The 20,458-nt window shown below is 43.9% G+C and overlaps 1 protein-coding gene across 2 annotated transcripts in view; it reads left to right on the top strand.

The window, feature by feature from the left end:
- The window catches only part of traf7 (TNF receptor-associated factor 7), a 118,542-nt gene that overhangs the window by 31,836 nt on the left and 66,248 nt on the right, over nt 1–20,458 (top strand). Inside the window, exon 1 of one of the 2 annotated variants that reach the window (XM_072269056.1) lies at nt 8,245–8,389. The exons of the other annotated variant lie outside the window; for it this stretch is intronic. The gene's annotated coding sequence lies outside the window, so the exon portion shown is untranslated. Of the gene's footprint in view, nt 1–8,244; nt 8,390–20,458 lie in introns of those variants that run through there. 2 annotated transcript variants of the gene reach the window in all.

The following is a 20,458-nucleotide window of genomic DNA, read 5'->3' as shown; positions in this document are numbered from 1 at the left end:
TGCACCCACCACTCTCTGTGTGAAAAGCTTACCCCTGACATCTTCTCTGTACCTACTTCCAAGCACCTTAAAACTATACCCTCTCATGTTAGCCATTTCAGCCATGGGAAAAAGCCTCTGGCTATCCACACGATTAATAGAAACATAGAAACATAGAAAATAGGTGCAGGAGTAGGCCATTCGGCCCTTCGAGCCTGCACCACCATTTATTATGATCATGGCTGATCATCCAACTCAGAACACCGCCCCAGCCTTCCCTCCATACCCCCTGACCCCTGTAGCCACAAGGGCCATATCTAACTCCCTCTTAAATATAGCCAATGAACTGGCCTCAACTGTTTCCTGTGGCAGAGAATTCCACAGATTCACCGCTCTCTGTGTGAAGAAGTTTTTCCTAATCTCGGTCCTAAAAGGCTTCCCCTCTATCCTCAAACTGTGACCCCTCGTTCTGGACTTCCCCAACATCGGGAACAATCTTCCTGCATCTAGCCTGTCCAATCCCTTTAGGATCTTATACGTTTCAATCAGATCCCCCTCAATCTTCTAAATTCCAACGAGTACAAGCCCAGTTCATCCAGTCTTTCTTCATATGAAAGTCCTGCCATCCCAGGAATCAATCTGGTGAACCTTCTTTGTACTCCCTCTATGGCAAGGATGTCTTTCCTCAGATTAGGGGACCAAAACTGCACACAGTACTCCAGGTGTGGTCTCACCAAGGCCTTGTACAACTGCAGTAGTACCTCCCTGCTCCTGTACTCGAATCCTCTCGCTATAAATGCCAGCATACCATTCGCCTTTTTCACTGCCTGCTGTACCTGCATGCCCACTTTCAACGACTGGTATATAATGACACCCAGGTCTCGTTGCACCTCCCCTTTTCCTAATCGGCCACCATTCAGATAATAATCTGTTTTCCTATTTTTGCCACCAAAGTGGATAACTTCACATTTATCCACATTAAATTGCATCTGCCATGAATTTGCCCACTCACCCAACCTATCCAAGTCACCCTGCATCCTCTTAGCATCCTCCTCACAGCTAACACTGCCACCCAGCTTCGTGTCATCCGCAAACTTGGAGGTGCTGCATTTAATTCCCTCATCCAAGTCATTAATATATATTGTAAACAACTGGGGTCCCAGCACTGAGCCTTGCGGTACCCCACTAGTCACCGCCTGCCATTCTGAAAAGGTCCCGTTTATTCCCACTCTTTGCTTCCTGTCTGCTAACCAACTCTCCACCCACACCAATACCTTACCCCCAATACCGTGTGCTTTAAGTTTGCACACTAATCTCCTGTGTGGGACCTTGTCAAAAGCCTTCTGAAAATCCAAATATACCACATCCACTGGTTCTCCCCTATCCACTCTACTAGTTACATCCTCAAAAAATTCTATGAGATTTGTCAGACATGATTTTCCTTTCACAAATCCATGCTGACTTTGTCCGATCATTTCACCGCTTTCCAAATGTGCTGTTATCACATCCTTGATAACTGACTCCAGCAGATTCCCCACCACTGACGTTAGGCTAACCGGTCTATAGTTCCCCGGTTTCTCTCTCCCTCCTTTTTTAAAAAGTGGAGTTACATTAGCCACCCTCCAATCCTCAGGAACTAGTCCAGAATCTAACGAGTTTTGAAAAATTATCACTAATGCATCCACTATTTCTTGGGCTACTTCCTTAAGCACCCTGGGATGCAGACCATCTGGCCCTGGGGATTTATCTGTCTTCAATCCCTTCAATTTACCTAACACCACTTCCCTACTAACATGTATTTCGCTCAGTTCCTCCATCTCACTGGACCCTCTGTCCCCTACTATTTCTGGAAGATTATTTATGTCCTCCTTAGTGAAGACAGAACCAAAGTAATTATTCAATTGGTCTGCCATGTCCTTGCTCCCCATAATCAATTCACCTGTTTCTGTCTGCAGGGGACCTACATTTGTCTTTACCAGTCTTTTCCTTTTTACATATCTATAAAAGCTTTTACAGTCCGTTTTTATGTTTCCTGCCAGTTTTCTCTCATAATCTTTTTTCCCCTTCCTAATTAAGCCCTTTGTCCTCCTCTGCTGAACTCTGAATTTCTCCCAGTCCTCAGGTGAGCCACTTTCTCTGGCTAATTTGTATGCTTCTTCTTTGGAATTGATACTATCCCTAATTTCTCTTGTCAGCCACGGGTGCACTACCTTCCTTGATTTATTCTTTTGCCAAACTGGGATGAACATTTGTTGCAGTTTATCCATGCAACCTTTAAATGCTTGCCATTGCATATCCACCGTCAATCCTTTAAGTGTCATTTGCCAGTCTATCTTAGCTAATTCACGTCTCATACCTTCAAAGTTACCCCTGTTTAAGTTCAGAACCTTTGTTTCTGAATTAACTATGTCACTCTCCATCTTAATGAAGAATTCCACTATATTATGGTCACTCTTACCCAAGGGGCCTCTCACGACAAGATTGCTAATTAACCCTTCCTCATTGCTCAAAACCCAGTCCAGAATAGCCTGCTCTCTAGTTGGTTCCTCGACATATTGGTTCAAAAAACCATCCCGCATACATTCCAAGAAATCCTCTTCCTCAGCACCTTTACCAATTTGGTTCACCCAATCTACATGTAGATTGAAGTCACCCATTATAACTGCTGTTCCTTTATTGCACACATTTCTAATTTCCTGTTTAATACCATCTCCGACCTCACTACTACTGTTAGGTGGCCTGTACACAACTCCCACCAGCGTCTTCTGCCCCTTAGTGTTACACAGCTCTACCCATATCGATTCCACATCTTCCCGGCTTATGTCCTTCCTTTCTATTGCGTTAGTCTCTTCTTTAACCAGCAACACCACCCTACCTCCCCTTCCTTCATGTCTATCCCTCCTGAATATTGAATATCCCTGAACGTTGAGCTCCCATCCCTGGTCACCCTGGAGCCATGTCTCTGTGATCCCAACTATATCATAATCATTAATAACAATCTGCACTTTCAATTCATCCACCTTATTACGAATGCTCCTTGCATTGACACACAAAGCCTTCAGGCGCTCTTTTACAACTCTCTTAGCCCTTATACAATTATGCTGAAAAGTGGCCCTTTTTAATGCTTGCCCTGGATTTGTCGGCCTGCCACTTTTACTTTTCTCCATAGTACTTCTTGTTTCTACCCTCACTTTACACCCCTCTGCCTCTCTGCACTGGTTCCCATCCCCCTGTAGTGAACTAACCTCCTCACACCTAGCCTCTTTAATTTGATTCCCACCCCCCAACCATTTTAGTTTAAAGTCACCTCAGCCCCCGCTAATCTCCCTGCCAGGATATTGGTCCCCCTAGGATTCAAGTGCAACCCGTCCTTTTTGTACAGGTCACGCCTGCGCCAAAAGAGATCCCAATGATCCAAAAACTTGAATCCCTGCCCCCTGCTCCAATCCCTCAGCCACGCATTTATCCTCCACCTCATCGCATTCCTACTCTCACTGTCGCGTGGCACAGGCAGTAATCCCGAGATTACTACCTTTGCAGTCCTTTTTCTCAACTCCCTTCCTAGCTCCCTATATTCTCCTTTCAGGACCTCATCCTTTTTCCTACCTATGTTATTGGTACCTATATGTACCACGACCTCTGGCTCCTCACCCTCCCACTTCAGGATATCTTGGACATGATCAGAAATATCCCGGACCCTGGCACCAGGGAGGCAAACTACCATCCAGGTCTCTGGACTGCGTCCACAGAATCGCCTATCTGACCCCCTTACTATCGAGTCCCCTATCACAACTGCCCTCCTCTTCCTTGCCCTACCCTTCTGAGCTACAGGGCCGGACTCTGTGCCGGAGGCACGGCCACTGTCGCTTCCCCCGGATAAGCCGTCCCCCCCAACAGTACTCAAACAGGAGTACCTGTTGTTAAGGGGCACAGCCACCGGGGTACTCCCTATTACCTGACTTTTCCCCTTCCCCCTCCTAACGGTGACCCACTTGTCTGCCTCCCGTGGCCCCGGCGTGACCACCTGCCTGCAACTCCTCTCTATCACCTCCTCACTCTCCCTGACCAGACAAAGGTCATCGAGCTGCAGCTCCAGTTCCGTAACGCGGTCCCTTAGGAGCTGCATCTCGATGCACTTGGCGCAGATGTAGACGTCCGGGAGGCTTGGAGACTCCAGGGCCTCCCACATCCGACACCAAGAACAGCAAACTGCCCTCACACTCATACTGTCCCTCTCCTCAAATAACAACAGAAAATGAATGCCAAACCTTCCTCGCCTGTTTCCGCCTAAGCCCGTTGAACCGAAGCCCTTAAGTCTTCACTCTGCTCCCGGCTCACTCCACAGCCCACAAACTACGCTGCCGGCTCTATGAGGCTCTGTTCCTTTTAAATCTGCCGCGCTGCACAGCCCGACGTCACACGCCTGCGCAGTCCCGCCTCTCAGAACGCTGTTGGAGAAAAAAAAATAACGAAAATTTCAAAAATGTCTTTCTCGGCACTCCCACTCAGACTCTCAGACTCCTTCTTCGAATCAAACCTCTCATCATCTTATACACCTCTCACAATGCCTCTCATCATCTTATACACCTCTATCAATTTATCTCTCATCCTCCATCGCTCCAAGGAGAAAAGGCCAAATTCACTCAATATGTGGAGGAACAGTTAGTGTTAAGGAAGCAGGGATACTGCAGAAGGACTTGTACAGATTAGGCGAATGGGAAAATAAATTGTGGATGAAATAAAGTATAGGGATGTGTATGGTCATGCACTTTGGTAGAAAGAATAAAGGCATGGATTATTTTCTAAATAGGGAGAAAATTCAGAAATCAGAAATGCAAAGTGAGTTGGAGTTAATGTGTAGGATTCCAACTCCACGTGCAGTTGGAGTCAGAGGTACAGAAGGCAAATGCTATGTTAGAATACGATTAATTTTGAGTGCGCTAGAATATATAAGCAAGGATGTAATAGTGATACTTTATAAGGCATCGGTCAGGCCGCACTTGGAGTATTGTAAGCAGTTTTGAGACACTCATCTCAGAAAAGATGTGCTGACTTTGGAGATGGTCCAGAGGAAGTTCACGAGAATGATTTTGGGAATGAAGGGGTTAATATACGAGGAGTGTTTGATAGCTCTGGAGTTTAGAAGAATGAGGGGGAATCTCATTGAATCTATTGAATGTTGAAGCTGTGGAGGACAAGTCAGTGGATATATTTAAAGTGGAGGCTGATAGCTTGATTAGTGAATGCATCAAACGTTACCAAGAGAAGACAGGAGGGTGGTGTTGAGAGGGATAAGAAATCAGTCTTGGTGGAATGACTGAGCAGTGTTTGGACCGAATGGCCTAATTCTCCTCCTATCTCTTATAGTCTTTATGGTCTTACGGGTGTCAGAGACAATTGCATGCTCAGTATAGTTTGAGGCAATTACCTCAGCCAAAATCTTTTGCATTTCAATCAAAACAAATTTGAAGGGACAGTTTTGATAGAAGGTGTGGAGCACAGGTTGATTAATTGGGAAAGAACCTATCGTAATTAAGTAGTTTCTTTTTAAGAATGAAATGGTAATAACATACTTGTTTACTATACGCGGGGAGCTTCCCTTAACCAAAGATCAGTAATTTACAGTGTATTGTGAATCACTGTGTCCCACAGCAGTGATACCTGATGAATATGGAGCAGTGTAGTTTACAATGTCAAATATAACCTAGCAATACTTATTTCTTTAAAAGTAAACTACAATGCAGGTTATATTGTCATTCAGGTTCTGCGGTTATGAAGAAAGAACTATCTCGCCTAGATACTTTGCTTCCTATATTCCTTCTTGCACTCTATTGTCTGTTTCTTGTGCTTTCTTTCTTTCTGTTCTCATCTCATTTTTGTCCAGTTGTTTCAGTAACTCTCAACTCTGCTCTGCAGCAGTGTTTTTTAATTGTGATCCACTATATGCAGATACATGGAGGGGTGAGTCATAATGTCAGTAAAAAATCACATCATTTATAACTCCCTGGTAAATGATATTAAAATATTGTCATTTGAAAGATAGAATTATTAGCCTTTTCTGTCACATGTGCATCGAAACATCTGGTGAAATGAGTCACTTGGGTCAAATCAAATCAGTGCGGATTGTGCTAGTGTCGCCATGCTTCCAGCACCAACACAGCATGCCCAAAACTCACCAACCCTAACCGTACATTTTGGAACGTGGTAGGAAACCGAAGTGCTCTGAATGTACAAACTCCTTACAGACAGCGGGGGGAATTCAACCTCAATCTTACGGCTGTTATGCCGTGAATACCTTTTGTAGGCATTGTATGTAAAATTAAATAAGGTGTGCAAAAAGAGGGAGAAAAGTGGTGAGGTAGTGTTCCTTGGTTCATTGTCCATTCAGAAATCTGATAGAAAAGGGGAAGAAGCTATTCCTGAATCACCGAGTGTATATCTTCAGGCTCCTGTACCTCCTCCCTGATTGTAGCAATGACAAAAGGGCATAGCTGGAGTGATGAGGGGCCTTAATAATGGATGCTGCCTCTTTGAGTCATCACTCATTCATTTTTTTTATTTAAACACATTTACACCTTTGCTTTTTTAGATTTCAGAGGCCAGTGTGAGAGAGCAATGCTGGGTTAAATTGTTTTGCCACTTTCAGGAATACACAGATTGAAAACTAAACTGCAAAGCAGACAGAAAACAAGCTGAATTGCTGGTCTGAATTACTGTGCCGTGGTTAACGAAACATTGGTCTGTCGAATGATTTATGATTATTTGTTACATGAGACCAAAGATGTGAGAACACTCAAAAACCTATAATAAACTTGAGAATAACAAGCTGTTGGTAATTTGAAAGTTTGGAACTAAGTAAAGGATGAGGGGACTAAACTAATCCCTTCTGCCTACACAATGTCCATTTTCTTCCATTTTCCTCACATTTATGTGCCTATCTAAACACCTTTTAAAAGCCCCTTATGTATCTCTTTGTACCAGCGCCCCAGGCCGTGCATTCAAGACACACACCACTCTGTTACTGTTTTTGCATAATTGGATTCCACACCTCATTTGTGATCCATTCTTCAGTTTCATTTCCCCACCTTATTTTCCCTTGAAATGTTATACTGTTTATCTGGTTAATGTTATACAGTTAATCCTTTCAGAGATTTGTTTACTGCCTTAACGTTCTGTGTTATGCTGTTGGGATTGCTTGTGGCTTTAATTCTAAATCATGTTTATTTATCACCTGTGCACTAAGTGGCCACTTTAGCTACACCTTTATACCTGCTCGATAATGCAACTATCTAATCAGCCAATCATATGGAGCAACTCAAAGCAGAAAAGCATGCAGACATAGTCAAGAGGTCCTGTTGTTGTTCAGACCAAGCATCAGAATGGGGAAGAAATGTGATCTAAGTTACTTTGACCGTAGAGTGATTGTTGGTGCCAGATGGGGTGGCTTGTGTATCTGAGAAACTGCTGGTCTCCTGGGATTTTCACGCACAACAGTCTCTGGAGCTTACAGAGAATGGTGCGAGAGAGGAAAAAAAAATATCCAGTGAGCGGTAGTTCTGTGGGTGAAAACACCTTGTTATTGAGGGAGGTCAGAGAAGTACGGCCAAACTGTTTCAAGCTGGCAGGAAAGAGACAGTAACTCAAATATCCATGTGTTATAACAGTGGTGTGCAGAACACCACTTCTGAGTGCACAACACATCGATCCTCGAAGTGGACGGGCTACAGCTGCAGAAGACCACGAGCGTACACTCAGGGGTCACTTTATTATACAGGAGGTACCTAAAAAAAAAAGTGGACACTGAGTGTACATTGAAACAGACAGTGAAATCTGTCGTGTGCATTAACAATCGCCGAGGATGTGCTGGGGGCGGCCTGCAAGTGTCGTCACACATTCAGGTGCTAGCATAGCGTGTCCACCCTACTCAGCAAAACAACACAGAACGCAACAAATTTGCTGGTGTAACTTAATATCTGAAATATAATGTTAAAGTTGGTTGTGTTCTCATGTTGAAATAACTGACTTGAATTTATGATATTTTGAGGTTTATGTGCCTGTTTTGTTGTCCTTGACTACAATGTCTTTGTGTAGGTTGGGCCACCTTCTGTTAGTCTTTTGCACTATGCTTGCATGCCTCTAGTTTGTGATCTGTGACGTCAGGCCAATAGTGGTGTAACCTTTCATGCGTGCCAAACAACCTGATTGGTTTTGGACTGGGTTTTCCCCTCATTTTATTTGCATATCTCTCTATTGGACACATGCCTTTCTGTATGCATCACTGCTGAGCAGACTGCTTGCAAAACCAGCTGAAGAGAGGAAGGATACAGAACTTTGCTTTTAAAAGTAACTTCTCCATAAGATGACACTGTATCTTACACATGTCACGATCATCTGATTTTCTGCGCTGCAGGTAATGTGGCTTTGATTACGTATTACAATGGTGGGGCTAAGCATTGACTTTAAGAGCTCTTGAGTGAGACCAGAATTTGTTTAGGGCAAGAAAATCTGAAACCTCCTGTTCTGTAATCCAATTGTATCTGCTGATCTTCTCTTGTTCATTAACTTGTTCCGTTCGTGTTTCTTTTTGCAAATTTGCATTCTCTAATACCCAGGTGGAGGCAGATTACCAAGGCTTCTGAAGATTACAGGCTGCATTTGTCTATCAAATCCAGTCTGATTAGCTCAACGGCATTCTTGACATTGCCAATCTCCACTCTCCTCAAACCCCAGGTGGTAGAATAAAATTGCTATTCCTGTGTGAGTTCTCAAATGTGAGCCATTTACATATTTCAAGATTCAAGATTCGAAAAACTTTATTGTCATTCTAACCATACATCGGCTCTGCAGGGCAGAATGAGACAGCGTTTCTCAGGGGCAGTGCAATCATATCATAACAATCGCAACACTAAATGATAAACATCATAACAATAAATAGTAAAACACAACAGCCACATGTCAGTTAAAATCAAGTTATAAGTGTCCAGTGCAAGTTAAAAGTGTCCAAAGCAGAGTCAGGTGGAGCAGCTATTTAGCAGTCTGACTGCCTGTGGGAGGAAGCTGTTTAGTAGCCTTGTGGTTTTAGTTTTGATGCTCCTGTAACATTTGCCTGATGGCAGAAGAACAAACAGTTCATGGAGAGGGTGTGAGGGGTCTTTAATGATGTACCGTGTCTTCTGGAGGCATCGACTCTGAAAGAGGTCTTGGACAGAAGGTAGTGCTTCTGAGTCATGACGTTCTTTTCCAGTACCAATATTTCGATCCTATGTGTAGTCTGTTAGATATGATCGTTAGACTGTAGATAAAGTACCTGACACCTGATTGTATCACATTACTAGTAATTTCCATACTGTTGAAATGTTACAATGAAGCAGTCTTGATTGGTCCTGTATTTTTGGTTATTTTGCTGCCAATATTGATTTTAGCCAGAAAATTCGAGGGTTATGGATCAAGTTCCAGATTTTTAAAAACTGACACAGCAAACCGATGAAATTATCCCAGTGCTGAGACTGTGGAGTCTTTTGAGTCTTTGGCTTTCTGTCGTACCTGTCAACTAAGCATATTATTCCTAAGCATATTATTCCTGTCACTATATTGTATTAACAAAAATGTTTGCACAAGTTTATCATCAGTATATATACAGTATTCCTCTAATAAGACCACAACCTTGTTATCGGGGTTTGGAGGCTTGCGTGCTTCAGTGACCGGGAAAGCTATGTTGGCTGGAGTCAGGGCCTTGTGCTTTGACTCTTGGTGGGGTCACGGTGCCAAACAAGTCAAAGGGTAGAGGCCAGACTAAGAGTGGTCCGTCGGTCCTCCAGGTTTGGGGGTTCAGCTCGGGGCTAACAACCCTGACTGGTCAAAAAAGTTGTTGCAGAAACAGCACCAAAAGTTGCCCTCAATGCCAGTGGCATTACAGACAAAAAGAAAATGTACAGTATTACGTGGACAGATGAAATGGTTCAAAGATGTGCTGATGCAGTTAAGGATACAGTGTGAAGAAAGGGTATGGTGCTTGGAAGTGTTTTGAAACTTAGAAGAAGTGCTTAAAGATTTATTTTGTTAGACTTTTTTTGTAATTCTTGTTTTCATAGGATAATTCTTTTACTGCTTCAGTAGTTTTGCTTTCTAATCTGGTTCCTTGAGGTGACCAATCAGAATCATACTTAATATCACTGGTATCTGTCCTGAAATTTGTTGTGTTGCGGCAGCAGTGCATTGCAATACATAATATTTTCTTAAACTATAAATTACAATAAGAAATATATTTTAAAATATCTTAAAGAAGTAGTGCAAAATGAGAGAAAAATATTGGTTGTGTTCGTGCGTTCACTACCTGAAATCTGATGGCAAAGTGGAAGTTCATAAGATGTTGAGTGTGTCTATTCAGGCTCCTGTACCTCATCCCAGACGTCGTTGCAACCAGTTGGAAGACTGAATGGTATATCTGGAGTAATTTGCAAGGGTCTTTGGTGTCATACCAAATCTCCTCAAACTTTTGGTGAAATATAGCTAGTATTGTTTCTTCTTTGTAATTGCATCAGTATGTTGGGCCCAGGATAGAACTTCAGGGATGTTGACATCCAGAAATTTGAAACTGCTGGTCCTTTGTACTGCTGATCCTTTGATGAGGACTGTTGTTAATCCCTCGACTACTCATTCCTGAAGTCCACAATCAATTCCTTTGTCTTGCTGATGTTAGGTGCAAGGCTGTTGTTACAATACTAGTCACCAATTGATCTACCTCACTCTTGTATGCCTCCTTGTCACCATCCAAAGTTCTGCCAACAATAATTGTGTTATTGGCAAATTTATGCCTTGTAGCTGGCTTTTGAACTATGCCTAGCCACACAGTCATGGGCGTAGGGAGGGTAGAGCAGTGGGTTAAGCATGCATCCTTGAGGTGCGCCAGTGTTGATTGTCAACAAAGAGGAGAGGTTATTTTCGATCCACACTGATTGTGGTCTCCTAATGAGGAAGTCAAGGATCCAGATGCAGAGGAAGATACAGAAGCCCAGGTTTTGGAGCTTGTTGATTAGTATTGAGGGTGTGATGGTGTTTAACGGTGAGCTGTAATCCACAAACAGCAGCCTGATATGGGTAATTACCATTGTTCAGGTATTCTAAGGCCGAACAGAGAGCCAGTGAGATTGCATCTACTGTAGAATTATAGTGGCGATTGGTAAACTGCAGCTGGTCAAGGTCCTCTCTTAGGCAGAAGTCGATGCTGGCCATTGCCAACCTCTCAAAACACTTCATCACTGTAGGTGTAATTGCAACTGGGTGATAGTCATTGAGGCAGCTCACTCTGTTCCTCTTGGGATCTGTTAGGGTCATTTTCTTTCAGAAGCAGGTAGGAACCTCCAACTGCAGCACCGAGAGATTGAAGATGTCCTTGATCACTACGTCAGTTGTTGACATGGGCTTTCAGTGCCCTACCAGGTACACCTCAGTGCCTGATGGCTTGTGAGTGTTCACCCTCTTGAAAGACGTTCTGATGTCTGCCTCCAAAACAGACAGATATCACAGAGTCGCTAGGTACTGCAGGGATTTGCACAAGTGTAGTTTTATTCTCCTTTTCAAAATGTGCATAAAATGCATTGAGCTCATCTGGGACTGAAGCACCACGGCCAAACATGATGTTCAGTTTTGCTATCTAATAACTAATGGCCTACAAAACCCTGCCAGAGCTGACATGCATCCAATTCCATCTCCAACTTCAATTGAATTTGTTTTCTCACTCTTAAAGTAGTCATACCTGAACTCCTTGTATAGTTCTGCATTACCTGTCCTGAATTCCACAGATCTAGCCCAGACTACAAATCTCCTGGTTCATACACAGGTCTTGATGAAGTCAGTGACAATTGTGGCATATTCATTCAGATTCAAAAATGAATCCCTGAATGTTGTCCAGTCCACTAAATCAAAGCAGTCTGTAAGCACTCCTTCACCTCCCGTGACCATATCTGCTTGGCCCTTACCACTGGTGCTGTGGCCTGCAGTCGTTGCCTGTACACTGGGAGTAGAAGTATAGCCAGGTGATCAGACTTTCCAAACTGTGATTGTGGGATAGCACAGTAAGTGTTCTTGATGGTGATATAACAGTGGTCAAGTGTGCTGGTGCCTCTGGTTCCGCAGATGATATGTTGGTGGTAGTTATACTGAGAAGGCATCAGGGTGCGCTGTTTCATGATCAGCTGCTCCAGTGTCCTCCTGACGTTGACCAGGCATGCAGTGTACGCCACCACCAAGATGATGGCAGAAAACTTCTTTGGCAGATAAAATGATGACATTTGACCACTAGTTGTTCCAGGTAGGGTGAGCAGGATTGAGACAGAACTACCTCGTCTGTGCATCACGATGAGTTAATCCGCCTCCCCTACCTTTAAAAGAATTGGCTATCCTGTCTTTATGGTGGGTGGTGAACTCTTTGAACTGCAGTGCTGTGTCCAAAATGGTGGAGGTTAGCCAAGCTTCCATGAAGAAAAAGTAGACAACAGTGTCTGATCCCCCTCTGGTATTGCAATCTTGCTCTGAGGTCTTCAGTTTTATTTTGCAGAGACTGTACATTCACTCACAACACGCTGGAGGAACTCAGCAGGTCGGGTAGCATCTGTGGAAAAGATCGGTCGACGTTTCAGGCCAGAACCCTTCGTCAGGAGTTCCTCCAGCGTGTTGTGAGTGTTGCTTTGACCCCAGCATCTGCAGATTATTTTGTGTTTACTGTACATTCACTAGCAGGATAGTCAGGAGTGGATATCTAAGGCCTGTATGTTTCAACTGTACCTGTTAACCAGCCTGCTTTCCACACTTCCATTTTCTTAAAACAGAACTATACTCCTAACCCAAGTCAGTGCCGATTTTGAGGATCGATAGATGTCTTAAGCATCTTAGAACAATGTTGCTTACTCCAGTATCCATAACCGTGACTGTGGATTTCGTTGGCAGTAATCCAAAATGGGATTCTGATTCTAAATATTTAATTATTGTCAGCACTTATTGGTGCTTGTTAGTTGTTGAGGCTGACACTGGGCTTCTTTGTACTCTGATGCCTGGTCTCCATTCTCAATACCATCCCAAATACTACTACTTCTCCACTTGGATCCATCACGAGCCAGGAATTACTAGGAATCAGTGGGAGTTGCGTATTTCTTCCAAGCAGGCTTTCAGTGTATCATTAAATCATTTAATTTGTCTACATAATCATCTCCTTCTGTGACAGATCTGGGAACGGTGTCTGGAATCTATTCTCAGACATGTGACCTGCCTGGCATAGTGGCTGAGTGTAACTAGGGCCTCAGTATGGGGGATGTTGTCCTGGGGGAGGATGCTGACATATTTTGTTTCCCCTTCCAGTGGATCTGGAGTATTTAACTATTGACAGTGTCGGTGGTAGTTTTCCAGTTTCTCAAGATAGATTGCCTACAGAAGACATCTCATAAGTGTACAGGAGACCGAGACTCACAGCTGCCCAACACAGCAGGAGTCTTGTGTCAAGCTTATGTTCCTCAATCCATCCTGGTATCAGCAACTTGTCTGATTTAACATCAAAGATTGAAATTTCCAATTTATCCCCGTGTTCATTCAATTATTTAGAGAGTAGAAGGAAAATAGTATTTTCTGCCTATTGATGGTAAAGTTGTGTATTTTATTTAGAGATACAGCACAGTAACAGTTCTTTTAGTCCCATTGAGCTCATGTTGTCCAATTACAACCATATGACCAACTAACCAACCAACCCGTACAACTTTAGAACGTAGGAGGAAGCTGGAGCATGCAGAGGAAACCCACATGGTCACAGTGAGAACATACAAGGTCCTTATAGACAATGGCGGGAACTAAACGTGGATCACTGGCACTATAATAGCATCACACTAACCGCTATGCTACCATGCAGCTGTATTTTATAGTAGCCTATCATTGATTGCTGTGCAAAAATGATGACGATTCTAATCCTGGGTCACCGCAACTGTTTTCCCTGTCTGTCCTTTAATGTTGTCCGTCCACCTATTCCCCTGTCTACCTCTCCTTCTTTTCCCCTCCACAGTTCCTTGTAGAACGGTCTTTGCAAGGCCACTGGATCTTGTTACGTGGCCGTACCATCTCAGCTTTCTTTTCTTCACCGTTTTGAGAAGGTCTTCATGGGGGCCAATGTGGTGCAGGATGGTCTTGCGGACCTGCTCGTTTGTGGTGTGGTCCAAGTATGAGATGCCCAAGATGTTGCGATAGCATCTCATTTCCAATGCCTGTATCTTGCTCTGTAGTTCTGCTATGAGGGTCTGTGTCTTACATGCATACAAGAAGATGGAGAATACCAACGCACGCAGGAGTCTGATCTTGTACTTCATGGTGATGTTGCTGTCCCTCCATATTGTCTTGAGTTTGGATAGTGCAGTCATTGTCTGTGCAGTTCTTGCCAGGACTTCTGGTCTTGATCCTTCATCACTGATAATTGCCACCAGGTATTTGAACTGCTGCACTGTCTCAAGTTTCTGACCATGGACTGAGATGTCTGTTGTGATGGCACTGTTGGCATTTGCCATGAGCTAGGTTTTCTTGGTGCTTATTTCCATTCCAAACTTTGTGGAGGCTCTGTCAAGATGGCTGACCAGGTTGGCCAGTTCGTCCTCTTTTCCTGAAAGTCCATCAATGTCATTAGCAAATCTTAGGTTTGTGATGTTCCTCCGTCCGATGCTGACTGTGCCACATGATCTTCAAGGGCAACACTTACGATTTGTTCCAGGAAGATGTTGGAGAGAGTGGGGGCGAGGAGGCAGCCCTGACGGACTCCTACAGAGGTATGGAACCACTCCTCGATGGTGCCCTGAGTGAGTACTGCATTGGTTGCCTTGGCATAAAGCTGATGGATTGTATGAGTCAGCTTCTGCCCTATGTTGAATTTCTTCATGGTGGCCCATGAGGCATCATGCCAGACTCTGTTAAACGCCTTCCTGAAGTCTATGAAGACGTGGTAGAACTCTCTGGTGCTGAAGGTGTTTCTCACAAAAGGTGCGGAGGTTGAAAATCTGCTCAGTGGTGCTTCTGCCCTTATGGAAACCTGCTTGTTCCTCGGCAATGATGTCTTCTGCCTAAGGTCTCAGTCTGTTCAAGATGATTCTGAGCATTACCTTGCTTACATGGCTGATCAAACTGATGGTCCGGTAATTCTGGCAAAGTCGGAGATTGCCTTTCTTGGGAAGCACAATGATCAGCGACTGAGTCCAAGGTGTTGGCCATTCACCTGTCTTGCCAGATCTTGTTGCAGATGGTGGTAAGCATGTCTATCGTGGCCTCTCCTCCATGCTTCAGCAGTTCAGCAGGGATGTTGTCAACTCCTGCTGACTTCCCGCACTTCAGTGATCGTATTGCGGCTTCAACTTCTTCACGCATGATTGGATAGTCATCCTCATTGGAAGATTCCTGTACATTCAGCACGCTTGGATCCCCTTTGCTCTGGTAGTTGTACAGTTCTGAACAATACTCTGTCCACCTTTCTATTATTTTCTTTCCTTCTGTGAGACTTTTGCCATTTTTATCTTGGATGATGTTCACTTTGGCTTGTTTCTCTTTGGTAAGATCTTTCACCAGTTGGAATGCCTTCTTTGTTATTGTTGGAGAGGCTGTCTTCAATGTCCGCACATTGTTCGGCTATCCATCTTTGCTTTGCTTCCTTCATTTCCCTCCTGATTTCCTTGTTGATTTTCCTGTATTCTGTTCTTCCCTCTGCTGTGTTTTTATCTTTCTTTAATTTCCTTCTTGTGTCACACATGTCTAGTACCTTGTTGGTGACCCATGGTTTAGACTTGTGGCGGCTTTTCTCCAGAATCTTGCTTGCTGTTTCCGTCATCACTGTTTTAAAGTTAGTTGTGGTGGTCTCCAGGTCTTCATCAAAGAGGCGTATTGGTGCAAACTGTCCTCTACTTGCTGCCTGAAGTTCTTCAGAGATGGCGGATTTTCCAAGGTCTAATCTCAGCCGGCTGTTTTTTGGCTTGTTGATTCTCCTCAAGCGCACTCTGATGTTCATCATGCCAAGGTCATGATCACTGCCCACATCTGCTCCTGGGAGTGTTCTGGTCTTTGATCTGTTCACACCAGATTTGTGCCGTCTTTGCACCAGGATGTAGTCAATCTGGTGATGTTGACCACTGGGGGCATGCCAGGTCCATCTTCCGGATGCTTTGTGCTCTCCAAGTGTGTTTGACAGCACCATGTTGTTATAACTGGCAAATTCCAGCAGGCGTAGTCCCCTCTCGTTGGAGGTGTCATTGCATGAGAGGCTGATGAGATCCCCCCCACTCATCTTAATTCTTCAATGTGTTCATCGTCGTAGTCTGTTGTTGGGGTGTAGACTTGTGCCACTGTGATGTTGAATGGCTTTACTCGCAGGTGGATGGTCATGAGCCTGCTTGACACTGGTTGGCGTCCTAGGACAGCGTTCTTGATGGACTTGTTGACTGGGAACCCTACGCCATTTTCATGTCTGCTCTCTTCTCCACTATAATAGAGCACATGTCTTTCCTCAGTATGAACTTCTCCAGCGTTCTTCCATCCGGCTTCACAGAGCCCGAGGAGGTGCCAGTTGTACCTTTTCATCTCATGCGTGGGTTCCTTGAGCTTCCCTGCTTGGTTCAACGTTCTTACATTCCATGTGGTGATTGTGATGTTCTTTCTGCCACGGATCTTCTGTGTCGAATTATTTATCGCGTCCGTGCTGGTGCGAGACGGATAGCGTGGTCATTGGTAACCCGGGCTGTGACCGATCTGGTATGAAGTTGCTTTTTGGTGTGCTCACCATGCGGCTTGTCTTGAGCATCTGAAACCTGGCGGAGCCCATCCCTCTCCAGGGTTGACCACAGCCGATTTCCTCCAAATAGGTGGTTCGCCTTGGTCGTGAACACGTGACTGTTATAGTTCATCTGAGAGCCTTTCTACCATGGCCGGTGATTTCATCATGGAAGTCATTCGCCCAGTTGTGCCGTGTTAACATCACACCCTCACGTGGTTCAGCCCACCAGCTGAAGCAGTTTACCGGGGTATGGCGTTTGGAGCCAACACGTGAGAGATTTAGAAAATGGATGAGGACCAGTGATGCCCGTCCACCCTGTCTGGTAAGGAGCAGCATGCCAGACATCAAAGGTACTACCTCTATCTTACTGGGGAATTTTCAAATCCTCCAGATTTTGGAAGTGGCACCCTGAAAATGAAGAAAAAAAAATCAATGGGTCAATCAGCATCCGTGGAGAAAGAAACAAACCTAATATTTCAAGTTAGTGGTTCTAATCTGGATCGTTTTCATCAGAACGGTGCTTACAAACGTATGCAAACCTATCGCATTAATACTTCCTCTGTAGATACACTGCCTGTAAAAAGATCACTTTTGTTTTGACTTTCAAATAAAAAGTTTTAGCATAGGAGAATGTGAAATTCTGATGAAAGGAATACAAAACTGTATACTGATTGCCTGTCCCTTAATCCAGGTAAATTGGTTTGTTATTGTCACATGTACTGAGGTACATTAAGACCAAGAGGTCTGCTCCTCCAATCCATCATGGCTGATTTATTATCTTTCCCAACCCCATTCTCCTACCTTCTTCCTGTAACCTTTGACACCCCTGCTAATCAAGAACATATCAACTTCTGCTTTAAATATGCCCAATGACATCCTCCACAGCCATCTGTTGCAATGAATTTCACAGGTTCACCAACCTCTGGCTGAAGAATTTCCACCCCATCTCTGTTCTTAAAGGGACGTCCTTGTATTCTGAGGTTGTGCCTTCTGGTCCTAGACTTGCCCTAATATTGGAAATATCCTCTCCACATCCACCCTATCTTGGCCTTGCAGTATTCGATAGTGAAACATTTCTTTTGGATGCCATCCATACAGATCATTTCATTGCAACAATGCAATTGAGGTAGTACAAGGAAAAACATTAACAGAGTGCAAAATTAAATGTGGAAGAGATAGTGCTGAACTGGGTGAGAATGAGGTGCCAGGCCATAATGAGGTAGATTGTGAACAATGCAGGCCTTCTAATGGCTCAGGAGTAAATAACCACTCTTTTAACTTAAATAACTACATCGGTATAGTATTCACCTGGTTTTGTTTTGCATTGTAGAGTCACAGGCATAAAATGCAGAGCTGCGAGAAATAAGGAAAGGATTTGCTCTGATAGGATTATTCTTTTCGGAGTTCACGTGGACCTGAATTAGAATTAATTTATTATTGTCACACGTAGCAAGTTAAAATGGAACGAATGACTTAAAGTCGTAGCGTAGTACAGCATAGAAACAGGTCTTTTGGCCCATCTAGTGGGTGCCAAACTGTTAAACTGCCTAGTCCCATTGACTAAAGCCCTCTATACCCCTCCCAGCCATGCATCTATCCGTATTTCTCATAAATGTTGAAATCAAATCTGTATCTACCACTTCCACTGGCATCTTGTTCCACATTCTCACCACACACTGAGTTTCTCATTATGCTCTGCTGAAACATTTCATTTTTCACCCTTAACCCATAACCTCTAGTTCTAGTCTCCCCCAACCTCAGTGGAAAAAACCTGCTTGCATTTACCATATCTAGGTTCCTCATAATTTTGTGTATCAAATCTTCTGTCATTCTCCTACACTCTAGGGAAGGGGTTCCCAACCGTTTTCATGCCGTGGACCCCTTCCATTAACCAAGGACCTCAAGTTGGGAACCTCTGTTCTCGGGAATAAAGTTTTAATGTATTCAACTTTTTCCTGTAAATCAGGTTCTGAAATCCTGGCAACATCTTCGTAAATTCTCACTGCACTCTTCCTGTACTTGAAATAGTAAGTTTGCAAAAAAAGGAAGGATTCTCAAGGGAGTGTGGTGGAGATTGCAACGTGCAATTGTTGTTGCCTGGGTGATAACTTACTCTGTTTTTCGGTCTGAACTGTTTAACACTGGGTGCAGTAGTGTATGACTCATGCATCTTGGCACTTTGCTTCAAATTCAGACAAGTAATGAACTCTTAGTCATTTGCTGGAGTCGACAGTGAAATACAAATGCAGCTTTCCCGTTTTAGGATGGCCCAGAACTACACAGGATTTCATTGTCACCTTTAAAACCATTTTTTTCCCAAGTGGGACTGTTGAATAGCTGTATCTGGAAATGGAACATTATATCTATTGATGAAATATTACCTCTCCCAGCACCCAAGCTATGAAAAATAAAATCTATGTAAAGATGTTTTGGGGTAGTAGATCAAATGGAGGGCAAACTGAAACACCTGAGATTCTGCAGTTGCTGGAAATCCAGATCAACACATGCAAAATGCCGGAGGAACTCAGCAGGTGGAGCAGCGTCTATGAAGGGGAATAAACGGTCGACATTCCTGGCCAAGACCCTTTCTCAGCACTGGGTCCATGATGGAGCTGGCTGAGTTGACAACCCTCTGTAGGCTCGTGGATTGAAGTCCCCTTACCAGGCTGTGATGCAACTTATCAGAATACATATAGCGAAGGAAATTTGTAAGAGTGTTTGGTGATAATACCAAATCTGCTCAAACTCCTAATGGAGTAGCGCACTGGTGTGCCTTCTTCATAATTGTGTCAATGTGTGGGGCCCAAGACAGATCCTTGGAGTTGCTAACACCCAGGAGCTTAGAGCTGCTCACCCATTCCACCACTTTGTCATTGAGACAGCAAGCATTGTTAGAACGGCAAGCTATAGCTACTAACTTAGTTACACCCATTAAAGCTGGTTAATGCTTGTCTGCACCTGTAACGATGGATCTGCACTGAAGCAAGACAAGCAGTTAGCACTCCTACAGTGGACACCATCACAAGCGTAGATGAATTAACAAGAACTGCCAAACAAATTAAAATTGCTGGTAGTTGTATGATATGTGCACTTGTAGGGATTATAATGACACTGTGTACTTGTGAAACTAACAAGATGCAGCTCTCAGACATAGAACATAGCACAGTACAGGTCCTTCAGCCCACAATGTTGTATCAACCTTTTAACCTACTGTAAGATCAACTTGGGGCCGGCTGGTGGTGTAGTGGCATCAGCACTGGACTTCAAGGCAGATGGTCCTAGGTTCGAATCCGGCCGGGTCCCAACCTGGGCAGCAGCAGTATCTGTGCGGAAGAAAGGCGTGGTAATCTACTTCCGAATCTTGCCATGAAAACCCTATGGACCCTATGGTCCATGAGGCCACGAAGGGTCGGACTCAAATTTACGACTGAACAACAAGACCAACTTGACCCTTCCCTCCTGCATAGCTCTCCATTTTTCTTCCGTCCATGTTCTATTTTAAGAGTCTCTTAAATGTCCCTTATGTATCTGTCTGGTGGGACCCTCAACTCCATTCCACCTCTCTGTTTAGAGCGCAAAATTTCCTGAAGGTGCTCCCAAAGTTAATTAAACAGCGCCAAGGGTGAAAGTTTAAAGCTGAATTTCTTTTTTTTAAATCAGTACGGTTATTTATAGCTTGTCACTTGACTGAATGCA

Source organism: Mobula birostris, chromosome 9 (genome assembly GCF_030028105.1).
Source record: "Mobula birostris isolate sMobBir1 chromosome 9, sMobBir1.hap1, whole genome shotgun sequence".
Taxonomy (NCBI): Eukaryota; Metazoa; Chordata; class Chondrichthyes; order Myliobatiformes; family Myliobatidae; genus Mobula; species Mobula birostris.
Note: the sequence above shows the minus strand (reverse complement) of the source record. Positions and strands in the feature narration are given on the sequence as shown.